At 43.3% G+C, this 20,547-nt stretch overlaps 1 long non-coding RNA gene across 3 annotated transcripts in view; it reads right to left on the reverse strand.

Moving 5' to 3' along the window:
- LOC135175328 (uncharacterized) overlaps positions 1–20,547 on the reverse strand; it is a 509,262-nt gene that overhangs the window by 412,905 nt on the left and 75,810 nt on the right. For all 3 annotated transcript variants that reach the window (XR_010302327.1, XR_010302328.1, XR_010302329.1), the window contains exon 2: positions 12,980–13,038. This is a non-coding gene — a long non-coding RNA (uncharacterized LOC135175328). The remainder of the gene's footprint in view (positions 1–12,979; positions 13,039–20,547) is intronic.

The raw sequence follows: 20,547 nt of genomic DNA on the forward strand, positions 1-20,547 counted from the left end.
GAGAGGAGAGGAGAGGAGAGGAGAGGAGAGGAGAGGAGAGGAGAGGAGAGGAGAGGAGAGGAGAGGAGAGGAGAGGAGAGGAGAGGAGAGGAGAGGAGAGGAGAGGAGAGGAGAGGAGAGGAGAGGAGAGGAGAGGAGAGGAGAGGAGAGGAGAGGAGAGGAGAGGAGAGGAGAGGAGAGGAGAGGAGAGGAGAGGAGAGGAGAGGAGAGGAGAGGAGAGGAGAGGAGAGGAGAGGAGAGGAGAGGAAAGAAAAGAAAAGAAGAGAAGAGAAAAGAAGAGAAGAGAAGAGAAGAGAAGAGAAGAGAAGAGAAGAGAAGAGAAGAGAAGAGAAGAGAAGAGACAAGAAAAGAAAAGAAAAGAAAAGAAAAGAAAAGAAAAGAAAAGAAAAGAAAAGAAAAGAAAAGAAAAGAAAAGAAAAGAAAAGAAAAGAAAAGAAAAGAAAAGAAAAGAAAAGAAAAGAAAAGAAAAGGCTACACTTTTCTAAATAGCCTGTGAGGAAGATGAGCTTGCTTACTTGGATCAGCTTAGACAATAACTACTTGGATCAGCTTAGACAATAACTACTTTTTTTTCCATTACAGTGTTGCCACCAAACATCTCTCTGCTTAGATTCACCAATTACAAAGAAGAACCTTGAGAGGATATAAAAATCTGAAAGTTTTTGCAAAATAATCAAAGAAAAACTACCTCAGGCTTTTTTTTTGTTCCAAGATCTAGGAAGGTTCAGTTACCCCTAAATGAACTGAAGCTCTGCTGCAGCACAACATCTCAGCAGAGAAGAAGATACCTCTGAAGCAACTGTGAGTCTCCAGTCTTGCTGGAGGAGATTATCTAAGAGACATAAAGCCTTGTGGCCTCCAGAACCTAAAAGAGGCTTAAAGATTATACTGAAATGTTTCATTTCATCACTGTGCTAGTTTGAGCCTAGCTAGATTGTTTTGGTGGGAAGAACTAGATTACAGGCTATGAAAGGAAAACAAGGCTGATGTCTACCTTACTCATTGGCTTGCTGAGATGTATAAGAACAAAAAGCAAAACATAGATAAGGCACTCTACTTCTCCTGCTGGAGAGCTCCGAGCTGCATTCTCTCTCTAGCCTCTCTTCCATTTCTTTAATTAATCCACGTTGCTTCCTAACCCCCTAGCCGAACCTCCGTTCTTCCTTGGGATTGAGAGGGGTAGGCAGAAGGTGCAGGGGGTGTTGAGAGCCCCTCCTGGGGACTCAGGTTTCTGGGAGGGGAGTTGTGTTCCTGTATCACCTTTTACCTTGTATATTTCTGTCTATATCTGTATATACTGTAAATATCTGCTTGTATATTGCGCTAAGCTGTAAATATAAGCTTCATTCCATTTCCAGAACGGGCTGAGGTGATTTCCAAAGTGTGGGGGGTGGGGAACACCCAAACCATCACATCACAGGGCTAGAGCACCTCCCTTACGGGGACAAGCTGCAAGAAGCAGCCTGGAGAAGGCTCCGGGGAGATGTTATAGCAGCCTTCCAGTACCTGAGGGTGGCTTACAAGAAAGCTGGAGAGGAACTTTTTACAAGGGCTTGTAGGGATAAGGCAAGGGGAAATGGCCTTGAGCTGGAAGAGGGTAGATTCAGAGTGGCAATTAGGAAGAAATTCTTTACAGCGAGGGTGGTGAGACACTGGAATAGGCTGCCCAGGGAGACCATAGATTTCCCCTCCCTGGAGGTGTTCAAGGCCACCTTGGACAAGGCCTTCAGTAACCTGTTCTACCATGTGTCACTGCCCATGACATGGGGTTGGAAGTAAGTGACCTTCAAGGTCCCTTCTGATCCAAACCATTCTATAACTCTATGATTCATTTCATGTTTATAGCCCTGTCACACAGGTGGGACTGGAACATTTTGTTTTAGCCACATACCAATCAAACTGTTAGAACATCATTTACAAGAGAACTCACGGACACAGACACCAAAGTCTTGGGGAAATCCCATCTCATAAAGAACATTTACCTCTGGCTATAAACGCAGTAAAGAGACTTTAATTCGGAGGAAGCAAAAAGTTTCTGATCAAAGTTCTGCAAATGATCATGATTTGGATTGTTAAAAAACTAAAAGGAACATTCCTTACATAACTAAAGTGCTCTATAAAGTCGTTGAGTAGCAACGTTTCTTGCTGACTTATTGTTTTCTTCAACAGTGATTTCTTGCCAGAAAAAAAAATTTAGATGTTTTCAGGTGCTTCTCTCTTAGACCCTTTGCCTGATTTTGTGAATAGTCTCTGCCATCCTTGAGCTATGCCTCCTGAAGGCAAAGAGGCTTATATAATTCCCAGAGTCATCATAACTTCAGTAAAAACTATACAGGATTGATTAAAAACAAACCAACCAACCAACCAACCAAGCAAACAACAAGAAACACAAAGAATGGCTAAAATGTTCTTAGAGCCACTTTTCAGAGTCAGAATGTTCTGCCTCATCTACTTGGCACTAAAATGTGCCTTCTTGCTGTCTCTCACTGTGCTGTCTACTATTTTATTTGCTGGTACAGGAAGAAGAGAAAGTTGGTCTTAGGATCACAGAATCACTAATGTTGGAAAAGACCTTTAAGATCGTGAAGTCCAACCATAACTCCATTAACATGAGCACTAAACTATATTCTGAAGCACCACATCTACACAGTTCTTGAGCACCTCCAGGGATAGTGACTCCACTGCCTCCTTGGGCAGCCTGTTTCAGTGCCTTCCCACTCTTTCAGGAAAGAAATTTTCCTGGTATCATAGAATCATACAATCAACCAGTTTGGAAGAGACCTCCAAGATCATCCAGTCCAACCTAGCACCCAGCCCTGGCCAATCAACTGGCCCATGGCACTTAGTGCCTCAGGCAGCCTTTTTTTGAACACCAACAGGGACAGCGACTCCACCACCTCTCTGGGCAGCCCATTCCAATGCCAACAACTTCCTCCTAACATCCAGCCCAGAAGTCCCCTGGCACAGCTTGAGACTGTGTCTCCTTGTTCTGTTGCTGCTTGCCTGAGAGAAGAGACCAACCCCCACCTGGCTACAAACTCCCTTCAGGTAGTTGTAGATAGCAATGAGGTCACCCCTGAGCCTCCTCTTCTCCAGGCTAAACACCCCCAGCTCCCTCAGCCTCTCCTCATAGGGTTTGTGTTCCAGACCCCTCACCAGCTTTGTTGCCCTTCTCTGGACACGTTCCAGCACCTCAACATCTCTCTTGAATTGAGGAGCCCAGAACTGGACACAGCACTCAAGGTATGGCCTGACCAGTGCTGAGTACAGAGGAAGAATAACCTCCCTTGTCCACTGGCCACACTGTTCCTGGTCCAGGCTAGGATGCCATTGACTCTGGCACAATCTGAAGCCCATTTTCTCTCATTCTCTCACTAGTTACAGGGGAGAAGAGACCAGCACTGGCCTCACTACAATGTGCTTTCAGGTAGTTGTAGGGACCAGTAAGACCTCTCTTCATTTTGTCTTCTCTGGACTAAACAACCCCAGTTCCCTTTTATAAGGACCTGTGCTGCTGATTAACATCAAGCTATGAAGTGATGATGCTCTGATAATCATACAATTAATAACTTAGGGTTGGTTTTCACCAAATGTTTTACAAAGTGAATGAGGCACAAGGTAGGTGTTCAGCAGCATCACCATAATGTTACCACAACAATGTCTGATTCACCTATACATAAACAGGGGACAGGGAGAGGGAGAGAAAGAAAGGGAAATACTGAGACAGAGAGGGAGAGAAAAAGAGAAAATAACAGACAAAATGGGATGGGAAGAATGAGGGAGAGAGAAAGAAAGGGAAAGAAGATGGGAGGGGAAAAGAGAGAGAAAGATGGGGGAAATATTTTCAGAGTGCTACTCAGTGGAAGCTGTATCCACTGAACTTTGCAGAAGACAATGTTTTGAAATTAAAATCTTCTACTATTAGATGGTGGATTTAACCCTTCCTTTTCCAATCAGTCCCTTGCCACCTCAAGTTCTACTTCTATGGAAAACCAGGGAAGCCAAGTGCCTATTGGGTTAAAAAAGACAACAGAATAGAAATTTGACCAGGAGGAAGCTGTCCTGAGCCACTCATTGAAGAAAATTAACTTTCCCAAAACAAATGCCAGACATATTAAAGATCAGTACTTTAATCTGTCTGGCCACCTGAATATTGACATCTGGACAGTGAAACTGCTATTTGTTCTTTCCAACGAAGGCAAACTGGCTCACTAGCAAAGAAGAAAGAATTTAATACCAAATTTTGTTCCATGTGGCAAAAATGCCAAGTGTCATCAGTGCTGCATCCTCCAGATATTATGAGATGATCTGCACTTAATATGAAGAAGAAAATCAGAAGGACTGAAAGGTTTCTTCTTGGCTTCCACTCTGGCAACCACTACAGCTACATACACATGAGCAAAACCCATGGCTGTTAAATATCTTCTTCTAAATCAGGAAAGACTTCACTGACATCTATTCCTTGCCCATATGTTTTCACTCTCAGTGGACAGAGATGGTGTCCTATGTTTCATAGGGGAGATGTCAGAACATGGCCTCTGGCAAATCAGCACGAATCACTGGCCACACAATTCCGACATGCTCTCACAGAGTTTTAGCATCCTGAAACTCCACTCTTGAAGTGCTGGATGAATAAACCTGTTGTGCCAGGGTATTGGCTAAAGAGACCAGTTCCTTCACATTCATTTTCAAAACTGCTGAGAGAATCCTCTCTTGAACATATAAATCACCTGGATGATGCTGATTATATTAGGAACTGAGAAATGCCTCACAAAGATAAGATCATCCTGAACGACCTGACCGATGCCTCAGCTCTGTCCATCAAGGCAGCAACTGCCCAGGAGCTGTGGTCGACAGTGGATGGCAAAGCATCCCCTGAAAGCACACAGGAAAGACCCCCTGGAATGTGACAAGGGTGTGGACCAGGAGGAGCTATGATGAATAAACCAGGAACATAATAAAGTCCCTGGGTTATGCCATTTTATGGGGTGGGGGGAGTGGGGGTGGAGGGGTGAAGGTGGTGTGGGGTGTGTGTGTGTATGGTAAACATCACCAAAGACATCTCATGCTGGAGGCAGCCGCCCAGGAGGTCTCTCCTCCTCCACCACCACCAAAGAAGGACCATGAGGTGGTAGCTCTCTCTCCTGATCTCTCTCCCGTTCTCTCTCCCTTTCCTTTCCTTTCCCCTTTCCTTTCCTCTTTCCTCTCCCCTCTCCTCTCCCCTCTCCTCTCCCCTCTCCTCTCCCCTCTCCTCTCCCCTCTCCCCTCCCCTCCCCTCTCCCCTCCCCTCCCCTCCCCTCCCCTCCCCTCCCCTCCCCTCCCCTCCCCCTCCCCTCCCCTCCCCTCCCCTCCCCTCCCCTCCCCTCCCCTCCCCTCCCCTCCCCTCCTCTCCTCCCCTCCCCTCTTTCTTTCTTTCTTTCTTTCTTTCTTTCTTTCTTTCTTTCTTTCTTTCTTTCTTTCTTTCTTTCTTTCTTTCTTTCTTTCTTTCTTTCTTTCTTTCTTTCTTTCTTTCTTTCTTTCTTTCTTTCTTTCTCTTTCTTTCTTTCTTTCTTTCTTTCTTTCTTTCTTTCTTTCTTTCTTTCTTTCTTTCTTTCTTTCTTTCTTTCTTTCTTTCTTTCTTTCTTTCTTTCTTTCTCTTTCCCTCCCTTCCTCCCTTCCTTCCTTCCTTCCTTCCTTCCTTCCTTCCTTCCTTCCTTCCTTCCTTCCTTCCTTCCTTCCTTCCTTCCTTCCTTCCTTCCTTCCTTCCTTCCTTCCTTCCTTCCCCCCTCTGTTTCATTTGCTCCATTCTCTCTCTCTCTCTTTAATAGTCTCACCACGATAAATGACCTCGTCTGTGTCTTAATTTCACTCATGGGAATGTTCAACAAACCCCACGTCTCCTTCCCGACCTTCCAATGGAGGCAGTTGGTGAAAGAGTGAGGGTGAACATTACCTCCCCCACTCTCCCCTCTGCTGTAGAACAGCAGGCACGCTGGGCTCGCACGGTTAGCTTTACAAGACTATCAGCTGAGCACCACAATGCATATGCATGCAGGTAAACATAAACACGCAGGCATGCACAACACTGAACTTTGTATTGGCAGCCAGACTGCGGTAACCCATGTCTCCTGGGCAGCAATCAGCTCTGAAGGAACAGGAAAAAGTTAGTGTAATGATTAACTAGCCCAGTAGGCTATTATTCATGACAAGTAGAGCAGTAGCAGTGCAGGCTGCGATGGTGGTTGCCACTCCCTCTGGAATGCTGTTGGATGCCTGGAATCAAATTCAGCACAGAAAATGCAGCAAATATAATGTCGATGTGAAAAAGAAGCTGAATTTCCCCTCTTGGAGTTTGCACGAAAGGAAGACTTGCAGCAGCAGAGACATTCTGTTAAGTTAGATGCTGAAAGAATATGACAGCTTCCAACATTATCAAACATGTATGCATACATGTTGGTAAGATCAATAAAGTTACTGCTATCAGCCACAGGCAACTATTCCCTGTGCAGCAGCAAACAAGCAACTCCAATGGCAACTGGCAAGTATTAATGTTGATGGCTGCATCCATGGTGTCACTACTGGAGCAGATGGCAAGTGTGCGTCCTTTTAGGGGAAAGACTAAACTGTGAGTATCCCTCCAGCAGCGAAAAATCAGACATCATGGTTGTTGCCCACCTTTTGGTGCTTTTACCCTGCAATCCCCACCAAGCTTCAGAAATTCTGTCCAGTTCTGGGCCCCTCAATTCAAGACAGATGTTGAGATACTGGAACATGTCCAGAGAAGGGCAACAAGGCCGGTGAAGGGCCTGGAACACAAATCCTATGAGGAGACCCTGAGGGAGCTGGGGTTGTTTAGCCTGGAGAAGAGGAGGCTCAGGGGTGACCTCATTGCTGTCTACAACTACCTGAAGGGAGGCTGTAGCCAGGTGGGGGTTGATCTCTTCTGCCAGGCAACCAGCAATAGAACAAGGGGACACAGTCTCAAGTTGTGCTGGGGGAAGTATAGGCTGGATGTTAGGAGGAAGTTCTTGACAGAGAGAGTGATTGGCATTGGAATGGGCTGCCCAGAGAGGTGGTGGAGTCACCATCACTGGGGGTGTTCAAGAGTAGACTGGATGAGGCACTTGGTGTCATGGTCTAGTTGACTGGCTAGGGCTGGGTGCTAGGTTGGACTGGATGATCTTGGAGGTCTCTTCCAACCTGGTTGATTCTATGATTCTATGACTCTAAATTCTTTTAAAGCAGTGCATTAAGGTGAACATACTGCAATACCCACTGTATTTCTCTTAGTGTTACCTCAGTCAGGGTTTTGCAGAGAAGAAACACACTACTGTCTGGACTTCAGCTTGAAAAAATCAAATTTCATCTGATAGTTTGCTGGCTTTCAATGATTTCACTTCATCAGCCATGGCAGAAATCACAATCAAAGATCTGTTTTTGTTTTTTCCCAACAAAAACAGTCTCTGCTTATTAAAGAAGACTTTGAAAAGAACTATTTAGCAAGAGAAAAGCAAGTTTTTTACTTCAATAATGTTACTTACCTTCTGAAAGGTTTTGCTTTGTGTGTGGATTATTAATTTACTTTGATTACTCTATGGTGTCTCTGTTTGTGTGAACAACAAGTAAGTTCTGGAGCCCCCATTACAAAATGGATGTGGATGTGCTGGAGCTTGCCCAGAGAAGGGCCACTGGGATGATCAGAGGGCTGGAGAAGCTCTCCTATGAGGACAGACTGAAGGAGTTGGGGTTGTTCAGTCTGCAGAAGAGAAGGCTCCCAGGTGACCTTCTTGTGGCCTTTCATTGTCTGAAAGGGGACTACAAAAAGGCTGGGAAGGGACTTTTTAGGCCTTCAGGGAGTGACAGGACTCAGGGGAATGGAGCAAAGCTGAAGGTGGGGAGATTCAGACTGGCCGTGAGGAGGAAGTTGTTCAGCATGAGAGTGGTGAGAGCCTGGAATGGGTTGCCCAGGGAGGTGGTTGAGGCCCCATCCCTGGAGGTGTTTAAGGCCAGGCTGGATGAGGCTGTGGGCAGCCTGCTCTAGGGTAGAGTGTCCCTGGGCATGGCAGCGGGGTTGGAAGTAGATGATCCTTGGGGTCCCTTCCAACCCTGACTGATTCTATGATTCTATCCACAACACCAAAGTAGGTCCTAGAATTATTTGTTGCAAACAAAATACTCTGCAGTGGCCTAAATCTGCACAAGCAGTAAGCCCTGAGAATTTTGGAAGTCATTTTCCACAGGGTTTTTCTGAAGATCCTAGAAGCTACAGGACCCAGGTCCAGAAGCATGTATTATAGGACTTAACACTGCCCAGACAGATCTTATCCTTCTAATCATGAACATGTAGAAATCCTTCTCATAGAATCATAGAATCAACCAGGTTGGAAGAGACCTCCAAGATCATCCAGTCCAAACTATCACCCTGCCCTATCCAATCAACTAGACCATGGCACTAAGTGCCTCATCCAGTCTTTTCTTGAAGACCTCCAGGGACAGTGAAAACCAAAGATGTTGCTCTTATTTAAATGTGGAAAGCAAAATCCCACCTGTAAGAGTCTGGTACCAACTAAAGAAACCAACCAGAAGTTTTAATCTGTCATACAGGAGGATTTATTAGGACACAGTAACTAAGTGATGTAAGAGAATGCAGAGAGGCAGAGCAACACACCCATCTAAGCATGGAATCAAAACTAAATAACAATCTTTCCTAAGCTGCTTAATCACAGCTCTCTGTCTCACACACACACGCACACACACATACTTATGCACAAACATAAGAACAAATAAGTTGCTACCCTTTGTTAATGCTTTCAGCACAGATATCTTTCTGGATAATAGGTGCACACACTTAAAAAAGAACCACACCAAAAAACCCCAAACCAAACAATCACCAAACAAGCAAACAAACAAACAGAAAAAAAAACCCCAAACCCGAACAACAACAACAACAACAAACCACCAAGAAGAAAAGAATCCCAAAACTCCCTGGGAAAACTTCAGATGGAAGAGTTTGTGCACACACCCATGAAAAGAAGAGAAGGAACTGAATTTGGGGAAAGCACACAGCATTATCACTTTGTAGGCAGAGGGCACTAACTTGAACAAAGATTCCAAAAACACATCTAACATTTGAATCCCAAGCTGTATTGTCCATGACTCCCTTTCTCTCCCATGAGTGTATGTAGCATCTACACATCCAGAGCCTTGAGGAATATCAGCTCTCAAGACACAGCTGTAGCCCAAACTTCCCACTGTATCCACAGGCTTCTCCTACTGCAATCTGATTTAAGGACACAAATCCAGTAGAATTAAAATCATGGAGAGAAGGAAACAGTTGAAATGAAGAGTTTTCCCTCTACATTCCTTCACAGACATGAAAAGGGTGATGTAAGTATTCAAACTTCCCACTCTATCCACAGGCTTCTCCTACTGCAATCTGATTTAAGGACACAAATCCAGTAGAAATAAAATCATGGAGAGAAGGAAACAGTTGAAATGAAGAGTTTTCCCTCTACATTCCTTCACAGACATGAAAAGGGTGATGTAAGTATTCAAACTTCCCACTCTATCCACAGGCTTCTACTACTACAATCTGATTTAAGGACACAAATCCAGTAGAATTAAAATCATGGAGAGAAAGAAACAGTTGAACTGAAGAGTTTTCCCTCTACATTCCCTCACAGACATGAAAAGTGTGATGTAAGTATTCAAACTTCCCACTGTATCCACAGGCTTCTCCTACTACAATCTGATTTAAGGACACAAATCCAGTAGAATTAAAATCACGGAGAGAAGGAAACAGTTGAAATGAAGAGTTTTCCCTCTACATTCTTTCACAGACATGAAAGATGTGATGTAAGTATTCAAACTTTCCACTCTATCCACAAGCTTCTCCTACTGCAATCTGATGTAAGGACACAAATCCAGTAGAACTAAAATCACTGAGAGAAAAAAAAACAGTTGAAATGAAGAGTTTTCCCTCTACATTCCTTCACAGACATGACAGGTGTGATACAAGTATCTAGAAATATCTGGTAAATATCATTTTGAAATCTCCCCACTTTCAGTTTGCATTCCTGTGCTTTACACATACTTCCACATACATTTATAGCTACTTTGCACTGTTGCCTATAGCTACGCCCAGCATTTGCAACCAAGCCTGTTCCTCCATGGAGGTAAAAAAAAAGTAAAGAAGGAAAATAGTACGAAGGTAAGCTGGAAGGCAATTCTGTACTTACTCACCTGTGGTTGTATCTCAGGGAAGAGTCTCTTTAAAATACAAGCTGCTGCTGAGGTCTGATTGAAAAATCTGTCAGTTTTGACATTCAGGTGAAAGTATTGCTGCTGGCTCCAGAACAATTTGCATATCTTATCACTAAATAAAATGTCTGAGGTGTGCACCAATCTGATGAAATTATAAACAAGAGTCCACACAAGTACACATGCATTCCTCTTTGATTTCTGTCCTGTTCACTCCTCTCTAATAAATTATATGATCACCTCATCCTAGCTGGAGGTTTAACTGTGCATGTAAAAAAAAAAATGAAAATGATAGTAGCCTATTCTTTGTCACATTTTACTGTTGAAACCTGAGAAAATTGTGGATTCTGGGGAACATGCAGAAAATCTTATTTTATTATCATCTACCTCCTCTTGAATTGCCACAAAATTGGTGGAAAATCCCATCTATTTATATATTTCTTTAGAAAGAACTGAATATTAAATAAACATGACTTCACCTCTTTTACTACAAAGATAAGCTTAACTTTATGTCCAGCAATTAATCTCATCTACTTCAACAGGATTACTCATAATGTTCTAAGTGAAATACATGTGTAAATCCTTGCAGAATCATGGCCTGAATTTCCAACAACATTAGATGTCACAATTAAATGCCTGGTTCTAGAACTGCTCTTTGGAAAGATTGGGGGTGGGGGGGGGAGGTGGGGGGGGGTGGTGGAATAAATTTTAGTCCTAATGAGTAACAAAATCTACTCCAGGGAGTGACTGGAGTTCCTTTCTGTGCTAGTCTGAAGATAGCTAGAATGTTTTGGTGAGAGGAGTTAGATTATAGACTGTGAGAAGGAAACAATGGTGATGCCTATTTCACTCATAGGCTTGCTGAGATGTATAAGAACAAGAATGCAAATACAGGTAACAGAGATGCTGTCTGGGCTCTGTTGGCTGCACTTCTCTCTGTAACCCAACATGCTGTCTTTGAGACTAAACCACCTGCTTCCTAAACCCCCTGGCTGACCCTCCATACTACCTTAAACATAAGGCAAGATCTTGGGTAAGGTAGAGGGGTAAGGGGAAGGGTGGGAAGGGTGGTTGAGAGCCCCTCCTGGGGACTCAGGTTTCTGGGAGGGCTGCTGTGTTTCTGTATTACCTTTTAACTTGTCTATTTCTGTCTATAGCTGTACATATTCTAAATACCTGCTTGTATATTGTGTTAAGCTGTAAATATAAGCTTCATTCAATTTCCAGAGCCGCTGAGTCTAGTCTGGGTGATTTCTTTAGTGTGGGGGGGTAACAGCCAAACCATCATACCTTCCCTTGGTAAATCCACCTGTGACAAAATCACAGAATGCCACGTTGGAAGGAACCCCAAGAATCATCTCGTTTAACCTTTCTAGGTAATAGTATAGTTTAAATGAGATGGCCCAGCACCCTGTCAAACTGAGACTTAAAACTCTCCAGTGCAGGGGCAATCACTGCTTCCCTTAGGAGATTATTCCAATGTCCTTCCATTAATTCACCACTACCAGTTATCACCTTCACTTACCATTCCTTTCTCACTCATCAAATACCATTCTCCCTCTCCACAAATTCTACTGTTGCTGCTGCTGTGTGGTGAGGAAGGAGACATGAGATGCATCCTACTCCTTAATTCTTTTGTGCACTGAAGAGCGATGAGAGCACAGCCTGGCCCTTACAACAGCTTGCAAAGTAATAAGCAGCTCACATGCTAATTCACTGAGCTGGGTGCACGACTAAATGATTTTACCAACTTTGCTTCTTAACCTGTTGCTAACTGACCTGTGCTAGTGTCTCACAGAAAATTATTTGACCAGTAAACTCTATGGATAATCTTTAAGCTACTAGTGGAGTTTGTGACAAGAAGCTGCTGATAAGAATGTATATAAATTGGATACCCAAACTGCCTATTTCTGCCTCCTGATGAGTAGCTTACCATCCAGGTTCTTCTGCAAATACTCAAGAATGCTGTATCAGAAATCAGCCCCTGTGTATTACCTAGTTTGCAACTAAAATCTTCAGCTTCCAAAAACACTTCCACTTGCAAATTAACTCAGTCAGAAACATTAACTAAACTGCCAAGAAAACAAAGACAATCCCTTAAAAGTTCAAATGACTATTTGTCACAAACATTTCACCTCTACTAATGAACTGCAAAAATGAATGATAGAAAATGCAAAACTGTATTATGTTTAGCAGTTAACATTTTAATAAGGAGGAGATTAGCAACTTTTAATACCTCCAGTGCTTTGTTATATACAGTAGCACAATAACTGAATATTTTAATTGCTAATTATTTAGACCTCATTCAGTTCTCACTCAGGCAAAACTCCCATTGTGGGACTCTTGCCTGAGAAAAGAGCTACAGGATTTGTCTTATTGTAATTTGAAAAAACAACCCAACACCTTTATATATCATAAAAACTATCAAGTTATAGCGAGACAAAAAAAATCATTAAATCCTTAGCAATATTAAACCCTACTGAAAGTCCCACTGACTCTTAACACCAGTGTTTTCATATTAAGTAAAATAGATAATTGCAGTTTGCCAGTTGTAACTTACCTGTGTAATTTATGCCCAGATATGCTGGTGCTCTCAAATAGGTCTAATAATGTTTTGAGTCATCTTACCATATCCCTGCTTTTCTCCCGTGGGAAATCTCGGTTCAAATACGACAAGGAAATAGCATTTCCTAACAATTGCAATAACAACACCTTCAGAAACCCAAGCATTTGGTTTTACCTTTCGACTTGGACTCCAAAAGGGTTAAGAGCAGCTCTCAACACTTCTTTCTTATGCTGCTGTGAAGACAAGAAAAGGAAAAAACAACAGAGCTTATGTTTAGAGATTTGCACAGACGACACCTTGGGTTTTCACACCAGTCAAACAGCTAGGCATTCAGTGGGGGAAGTGGGTGGATTGCTGTATCTGCATACATACATATATATACACACACACACACATGCAGCTATCTGAAAGAAGACAAAACAAAGTCCTACGCATTCACATTTAATACACAGGTGATGAACGAATAAGCACAATGTACCAGCACCCAAAATGTCACCTTATGCACATCCTTAAGAGAGAAAAGTTACACAGCCAAACGTCAAATTAATAGGGAGCAATTTCTAAGACTCCAGGCTCAGAAAAAATGATCTTCATTTCTCCACTAAGTATAGCTTCAGCGCTGCTAGAGATAAGAACAAATGGGTGTCGCAAGCGAAGTTCTGCCACTTATGTTTGCCATTCAAATGCATCTGTGCAAAAAGTTACAGGCAAGCATTACCTGTAAGTAACCTCCAAAGAAGTCCTTTTATGTATTACACTTTTATTCTTATATTTATTATTTTTTAACTGAAAAAAATTTGTGTCTTTGCATCTTTCAATTATAAATGGTTTCAGTGACTAAAATGTCAGAAAAAAAACTATAGGTTGTATTTGGAAAAATAAAAAAACCCAGCAAATAAAATCAGACTCATTAGCTACCATTTACCTGGGTAATTACTAATTAACAAAATGCTCAGAACTAGCTGCCAAACAGCTGAGGAAAGAATAAGTATTTTCAAGTCTGAAAATAAGTCTTGGGCACTTCCACCCATTCAGAAGATGATTTAAGGACCTGATTGCCATAATTTCCAATCCCTATTACAAGACATTGGCTTTGGTGAAAATGTCCAAATCACAGAATCACAGAATTGCTTAGATTGGAAAAGACCTTCAAGATCATGGAGACCAATCGTCGGTTTCACACTGACAAGTCCTTGACTAAACCAAATCCCTCAGCACAACATCTCATCACCAGAAATTGCTATGGTTGGAAAGGACCACCAGCATCATCCAGTCCAACCTTCATCACTAGACCATAGCCTCAAGCACCACATCCACTCTCCTTTTAAACACCTCTAGGGATGGTGACTCCACCACCTCCGTGGGCAGCCTCTTCCAGTGCCTGACCACCCACTCAGTAAAGAACTTCCTCCCAACATCAACCTAAACCTCCCCTGACGCAACTTGAGGCCATTTCCTCTTCTCCTATCATGCGGGAGAAGAGACCAGCTCCAGCCTCACCATAACCTTCTTTTAGGTAGTTGTAGAGGGTAATGCACTCCAGCCAAGCTTTTTTGCTTCCTCGTAAGAGCAGTGAGAACCCTTCAAGCCCCTCAAGTGCTGGCTTTCCACCTAAGAGCCTTGGTCCAAAGCTAATACCAGCTCAAATATGGCAGAACTGGACTAGCTAAGCCTACTGGTATTCTTTGACCTTCTGCTGGTGAGGAGTTTTCAAAAGTCAGCCACAAAGACATTTTAATCACTAAGATTTTGACCCATTTGTCACCCTGCAGAACTGATTTGCACTTATTTACTACAGTTCTCAAAGCTCAGATGGTTTTATTTCATCTGTTCAGAGACCTGTGATCTGCTACCTGCTAGCAGAAAGAACTGCTCTGTGGAGATCTGTTGATTTGGAAACAAAGAGTGCAGTGTTTTGTTTTCTCAAATAAAGAAGATGAAACACCAACAGGGTTTCAGGCTCAGCATTTCCAAGCCCAGCTACCCAACAGACAGTTCCTGGCTCGACATGGGTGTCTCTGTTGCCTTCCCAGAGATACACTTGCAATATCTTCTCTCATCTGCAGCCTTTATCTTGTTTTTTGGGTGCTTTCTACCTCTGATCCTCACCACCCACCAGTGCCTCAGGTCCAGCATTTGTGGAAATTCCGCTACAGCGATCCCCCCAGCCTACATGGCTCGGTCCTGAGAGTATGGAGCACAGTTTATTCAGTGGTACCTTCCACTCTTCTCAGAGATAAAGGTTTATTTTGCTTGCTCTAAGGCTGGGTAGTGTGTGTTTCAGCTTTCACAAGGTCTGCAGCTGCCTGAACAGACACACCGGACAGCAGCTGTGAGCATCTCCCAACATCACACAGCCATGGTCTGGAGCAGTCTGTCAGTGCTGCGCAGACAATGGAGGAAGCGAAACAGGAGGCCTAAAATATTGAGTAATGAGGATAGGATTTTGACCTTTAAATGCTGTTAGATGCATTGCACGAGGATATGTTTGATTTAAGGGATACCATTAGGTCTGAAACTGTGCTGTTTGCCTAACAGCTAACTCATCTAACAACCGAACCGCTCTGTACTTGCTGGCACACAACACGCTGCAGCAGGAGATGGCTCTGAGGAAGTGAGCCCAGCAAAGAGAGGGTGGTGCTGGAGAGCCTGGGAGAGATTAAATGCTGGAAATACTGATCATAAGGTGAAAGAAGAGATTTCCTACTTTAAAATCACTGATTAGTCAGATCTGTGACAATGCTGAGACATTATGTCCTCAAGGGTAAAATCCCAGTTGAAAGTCTCAGTTTCCTTTCTCTGGTCTCCTGGCATTTGATATTTTGTACAAGTCCCTGTGATTCCTAAGAGTCAGTGCTGGGGCCAGTCCTGTGCAATACCTTCACTGATGATCTGGACAAGGGGATTGAGGCCATCACCAGGAAGTTTGCAGATGACACCAAGCTAGGAGCAGGTGTTGATCTGTTGGAAGGTAGGAGAGCCCTGCAGAGGAACCTGGACAGGCTGGAAGGGTGGGCAGAGGCCAATGGGATGAGATTTAACAAGGCCAAGTGCAGGGTTCTGCACTTTGGCCACAACAACTCTAAGCAGCTCTACAGGCTGGGGACAAAGTGGCTGGAGAGCAGCCAGGAAGAAAGGGACCTGGGGGTACTGGTAGATAGTAGCTGAAGATGAGCCAGCAGTGTGCCCAGGTGGCCAAAAGAGCCAATGGCATCCTGGCCTGGATCAGGAACAGTGTGGCCAGTAGGACAAGGGAGGTTATTCTTTTCCTGTACTCAATATTGCTAAGGCCACAACTTGAGTGCTGTGTCCAGTTCTGGGCTCCTCAATTCAAGAGAGATGTTGAGATATTGGAATGTGTCCAGAGAAGGGGAACAAAGCTGGTGAGGGGCCTGGAACACAGCCCTGTGAGGAGAGGCTGAGGGAGCTGGGGACTGGATACAGCCTTGAGCAACCTGGTCTACCAGAAGGGACCCCTGCCCATAGAGAGGGATTTTGAACCAGGTATCTTTAAGGTCATTTCCAACCGAAACCATTCTATGAATCTATTCATTGTTTCAATTGTATCAAGAGCTCATTAGTGATGCATATGCTATAATATCAATTAATAGTCAGGAAATCTGCTGCATTCATATAGAATCACAGAATCATAGATCAGCCAGGGCTGGAAGGGACCACAAGGATCATCCAGTTCCAACACCCCCCCATGCTCAGGGACACCCTACCCTAGAGCAGGCTGCCCACAGCCTCATCCAGCCTGGCCTTAAACACCTCCAGCCATGAGGCCTCAACCATCTCCCAGGGCAACCCACTCCAGCCTCTCAGCACTTTCATGCTCAACAACTTCCTCCTTACGTCCAGCCTGAATCTCCCCACCTCCAGCTTTGCTCCATTCCCCTTAGTCCTGTCACTACCTGATAGCCTAAAAAGTCCCTCCTCAGTATTTCGTAGGCCCCTTCAGATACTGAAAGGCCACAATAAGGTCACCTGGGAGCCTCCTCTTCTCCAGACAGAACATCTCATAGGAGAGGTGCTCCAGCCCTCTGATATTAATGGAATGAAAAACTATGTACTTAGCTCAAGAGACTGCTTTTGGCCCACTTGGAATGTACTAACCAAACGTGAATACTTGACTGCATAGGCTGACAACAGGCTTACTGAATTCCAAGTCTGATGTATATCATGGGAACTTCCTAGAAAAACTCAGTGAGATAAATTAGGTACACTCAGTAACTCTGCTTTATAAATATCTAACCAGAACAAGACCTACCATCACCAGCAATACAGAAACGAGTAACTGAAACAGTCCCTAATTTAAATTGCCTCTTTTGCTATGCCAGTTGCTTGTAGAGCAACTGCAGCACAGTGCACTGCTGTTTGAATGTGATCAAGAAAGAACTATATGTACTCGTTCATTTCCTTATGCTAATGCCTTATAAGCTGCATGGCCTTTTGACATTTGCTCCTAATGAAAAAAAAAACCCTCTACTCAGTGAACTTCATCAGATTAAGTGAAACCCAGATAAATGCATTCCATTCAAGAATATGTAAAGAACTCGTCAGTTTTATTTACATTTCCTCTCAAGGTTATGCAGCTCTCTCCCAGAGGGGAGAAAATATTATAGGATGAAAAGTGTGAGGATCTTCTCCTTTTAAGACTCTATATTCACAGAACAAAATGTAAACAGTAAGATATATTAGCATCACTCCAGTTCAATTCCTTCCAAACACAGACATCATAATACAGACTAAACTCTGGTAGTGAGTGGAGGAAAATAATCACTGTTGATTAATGCTATGAATATAGAAGCCAAAATGGTTTCAGGTAATGAATGATTCACTGTGAGACAACCAGTAAATCTCTTGGCCTTTTTTTGAGGTTCAGTCAACCTGATACAAACATTGGGTAAAGTCTGTCCTTAATAAAATGGACAATGCATCACATTGCAATGCTCTTTTTGGGGGAAAAAAAAATGACACTTAAAAAGCTTGGGTGTGATTTTAATGCTTATGGAAAAGTCTGATCTGGTAGGCTTAGTGATTGAAATCCTCTCATTTCCAGGACAGTACTTCTAGAAGCAGAACAAGATTATGAAGGCAGGTTGAGAGAATTACAGTTGTTCGGTCTGGAGAAGAGAAGGCTCTGAGAAAACTTCATTGTGGCCTTCCAGTATCTGAAGGGGGATGTTAGGTAGGACTAGGGGGAAAGGATCCAAGCTAGAGGAAGGCAGGTTTAGATTACACATTAGGAAGAAGACCTTCACCATAAGAGTGGTGAGACAGTGGAACGGGTTGCCAAAGAGGTGGTGGAAGCCCCATCCCTGGAAGATTTTAAGGCCAGGGTAGATGGAGCTCTGGGCAACCTGATCTAGTAGAAAGTGTCCCTGCCCATGGCAGGGGAGTTGGAACTAGACGATCCTTTGTGCTAGTCTGAGCCTAGCTGGGATATTTTAGTGAAAGGACTTAGATGATAGGCTGTGAAAAGGAAACAGTGATGATGTCTACTGCACTCATAGGCTTGCTGAGATGTATAAAAACAAGAACACAAACATAGATTAGAGTTGCTCTCTGGCTTTGGTTGCCTCCCTTCTCTCTAACCTGTTGTCTGTATGACTAATCCTTCTGCTTCCTAACCCTCCTGGCTGATTCTTCAAACTCACCTTGAACATAAGGCAAAGTCTGGGATAAGGTAGAGGGATGGAAAGGAGGTGGAAGGGTGGTTGGGAGCCCCTCCTGGGGACTCTGGTTTCTGGGAGAGCTGCTGTGCTTTTGTATTACTTTCCAACTTGTACATCTCTGTATATAGCTGCAGAGATACTGCAAATACCTGCTTGCATATTGTGCTAAGCTGTAAACATAAAGCTTCATTCTTTAATTTCCAGCCACTGAGTGTGGTCTGGGTGATTTTCTTAAGTGTGGGGAGCAGGTAACACCCAAACCATCACATCCTGGAGGTCCCTTCCAATCCTGACAATTCTATGACCCCACAAAGATTGTACTACCCCACAGCCTTCAAGTGAGGGTCCATGCAGAGTGGCCAGCTTTTGTGGCTAGTTTGACCTCTTCCACTGGACTTAAAACATAGACCAATTCCTACAGACTGTAGTAAGAATTTCAGTGATGTGGACTTCTAGAGAGAACTAAAGATCTCTTTCATTTGTTTCAAGAGACAGGATTGTCTGAGAGGAAAAAATATCTATATATAACTCAAATGACTAGTATTAAACTTCATTACAAAGACAGACTCACAAGATTTTCTGAAGGCATCTGCCCAAAAGTGGACCAATAACCTGCCCTGAAAGGATAAGATAATGAAATAAGAATTAGCTCTTCTTTTTATTTTTTAAGGAAAGGAAGCTTGTACAAGTATGGGGGGGGGGGGGGGGGGGGGGGGGGGATGAAGGAAAACTGCTACAGTACCATTCTTAATGCACAAAAAAATCTTTCATAAAGCAATTTAAGGTCTTCTGAACTTTACTTGCAAAGGACTACTTGCCCACACTTATCTCCATGGAAGACTGCGATTAACTGTCTAGGTTCAGGAAAAATTGACCTTTGAAGGCAACAGTCACGCAAGAGAAAAAGAGGAACCATCTACCTTACTATCTATCAAGTTATTCTCCTCTTAATTTTATGTATCATAACTTTATTTAAACAGAAATCATCACCTGGAACATGAGAAGCAAATGGCATTTTTAATTTCAGAGGTACCAGCAACTAGCCTGTGTATCTCTTCAGAAGGAAATACCACTGCAGATAGTGAATTAAAACATGCCATGGTAACAGATGAAGACTTTGACTGTCAACAAAATGAGGCTATTAATTCACACACAAACAGTCTTCTCAAATCTTTGATTTTTCATACACAGTCCAAAGATCACTCTCACATTTCAGCAGCTTTTGTCTTTTAATGCCAATCATTTCCACTGCCTTTCCCACTACCCTGCGCTTTCCTTCCCTTTTGGAAAAGGTGAGTGAAATTATCAAATTATGTATCTTACCCTGCCAAGACCAAAGGAATAGTTCAAACACGAAAAACAACAAAAAAAAAAAGGCAATGACTCTTTGCTTAAAGCAGGGAGGGAATGTGATGAGCAGTGGAGTGGATCACTGCTTGGCAGGGGAGGGGAAAAACCAAACGCAAACTGAAATCTCTCCGCATTCTCTGTTTCAGTCTATGCTCATGCCTACACTAATGTAAACAGCAACTGAAAATTACTGGATGGAAAACACAGAATTATTTTCCTGCTCATCATGTCCTTGTCTCAAGTGATAGATACTGAAATTCAATGGGGAATATGCAATACTTAAATTCTAGGGGAATCAGGGAAACTATTGGCCTGTTCACTACCACTGAAAGCATAGACACCCAGAATCACAGAATCATAGAATCAACCAGGTTGGAAGAGACCTCCAGGATCATCCAGCCCAACCTAGCACCCAGCCCTATCCAGTCATCTAAAACATGCTACTAAATGCCTCATCCAGTCTTTTCTTGAACACCTCCAGGGACAGTGAGTCCACCACCTCCCTGGGCAGCCCATGATCTACGCTTACTAAACTATCACCTCCTGCAGGATATAATCCCACAATGGACAGATCTAAATGTATCTATGAAAGCTCCTCACATGGCTGGTGGTGGCCTTTTTGTACCTTCTCAAACAAGACTTCAGTCTTTAGAGCTGTCAGCTTATGACCTTTCTCCAGACCGTAACCACACCACAGGAAAGCAGATATACACT

This window comes from Pogoniulus pusillus, chromosome 5 (genome assembly GCF_015220805.1).
Source record: "Pogoniulus pusillus isolate bPogPus1 chromosome 5, bPogPus1.pri, whole genome shotgun sequence".
Taxonomy (NCBI): domain Eukaryota; kingdom Metazoa; phylum Chordata; class Aves; order Piciformes; family Lybiidae; genus Pogoniulus; species Pogoniulus pusillus.